Below are 1,814 nucleotides of genomic sequence, written 5' to 3'. Positions count from 1 at the left end.
CACTTGTTTGCTGTGTGACCTTGGGCAAGTCGCTTAACTTCACCGTGTCTCAGTTCTTGTCTTATGCCACCGAGTCATCTCTGACCCATGGCGACACCATGGACACATCTCTCCCAGAACATGCCACCTCCACCTGCAATCATTCTGGTAGTGTATCCATAAAGTTTTCTTGGTAAAAATACGGAAGTGGTTTTCCATTGCCTTCTTCCACGCAGTAAACTTGAGTCTCCTCCCTCGACTCTCTCCCATGCCGCTGCTGCCCAGCACAGTTGAGTTTTGACTCATAGCAGATTACCTTCCACTCGCTAGCCACTGCCCAAACTAGGAATGGAATGGGTAGGCCTCTGCTTGACTCTCCCTCTCATAGTTGAGACTAGTAGAGTACTGGAAACTCTCCAGTTGCAACCCTGAGACGGGGTGTCTCAGTTACCTCATCTGTAAAATGGAGAATAAGACTGTGAGCCCCACGTGGGATAGGGACCGTGTCCAACCCAATTTGCTTGTATTCACCCCAGCACTTAGCACAGTGCCTGGCACATAGTAAGCACTTAACCAATACCATAAAAAATGGAAAAAGCCTAAATTTTCTATTCCAGTTATGAAAATTGTTTGGCAATGGCACTAGCCCTTTTGGCTGGCTAAGAGTGATGTAGCAGGAAAGGGAGAGCTGAGGTAGCTGGCCTTGCCCCCAGCCCTGCTGTACCTTGGTCACCAGCCAATGGATCTAGTCAGATAGTCGCATTTATTGAGCACTTACTGTGTGCAGAGCAAGGTACTAAGGACTTGGGAGAGTACACTATAATTATAAAGCAGACACATTCCCTGCCCACAGTGAGCTAGTTCCAGGTGGCGCTGAGGGGAGGGGGTGGGCAGTGGCTGAATATGGATAGACTACCCCCACCCATCTCCACACAGCTCTGAATCGGACTTTTCTCGCTGATCTCCCTGCCACAAGTTTGTCCCTCTCCAAGACTTCCTCTTCACTCATCCTGCCCACATGTAGCAGAGGGAAGGGCATGCAGATCTGGGATTTGCATGTGCCCCAGGCAGGACAGTGTGTCCAGTTTTGCCCCAAAATCTCTCAGCTGCCTCTAGAATCTCAAAGCATCCCGAGCCTCCTACCTCCTTGGTTTCCCAGCAAACTTGACAGAGAGAGTTGGTGAAGAGGGAGGCTCAAAATCCTCAGGTACTCCTGGGAGGGCTCCCACTTGTTATAATAATATTAATAGTATTTGTTAAGCACTTACTATGTGCCAAACACTGTTCTAAGCACTGTAGGTACAAGGTAATCAGGTTGGACACAGTCCGTGTCCCACGTGGGGCTCACAGTTTCATCCCCATTTTACAGATGAAGTAACTGAGGCCCAGAGAAGTGAAGTGACTTGCCCAAGATTGCACAGCAGACAAGTGGCAGAGCAGGGATTAAAACCCAGGTCCCTCTGACTCCCAGGCCCACGCTCTATCCACTCAACCATGCTGCTTTTCCTGGGAATTACGGATTTGTGGTTCTCACCATCATACCTCTAGGCCTTAAACTTGTTATGGGCAGGGAATGTGTCTGCTAATTGGGTTGTAGTGTACTCTCCCAAGTGCTTAGTACAGTGCTCTCTACACATGGTAAAAATCATGGATTGATTGATTATAGCTGGGCAGATTGGAGGAAGCAGCATGGCTTAGAGGACAGAGCACTGGCCTGGGAGTCAGGAGGTCATGGGTTCTATTACAGACTCTTCCACTTGTCTCCTGTGTGACCTTAGGCAAATCACTTCACTTCTCTGTGCCCCAGGTACCTCATCTGTAAAATGGGGATTTAG

At 49.0% G+C, this 1,814-nt stretch overlaps 1 non-coding gene across 1 annotated transcript; it reads right to left on the bottom strand.

The window, feature by feature from the left end:
• Window positions 1-279: 279 nt before the first annotated feature.
• Window positions 280-417, bottom strand: LOC114812495. Its single transcript, XR_003760147.1, has one exon. It is a non-coding gene; the product is annotated as a small nucleolar RNA SNORA7 (small nucleolar RNA).
• Between the last annotated feature and the right edge of the window lie 1,397 nt (window positions 418-1,814).

The sequence above is a fragment of the Ornithorhynchus anatinus genome, chromosome 5 (genome assembly GCF_004115215.2).
Source record: "Ornithorhynchus anatinus isolate Pmale09 chromosome 5, mOrnAna1.pri.v4, whole genome shotgun sequence".
Lineage (NCBI taxonomy): Eukaryota > Metazoa > Chordata > Mammalia > Monotremata > Ornithorhynchidae > Ornithorhynchus > Ornithorhynchus anatinus.
This window is presented reverse-complemented; position numbering and strand designations above follow the sequence as displayed.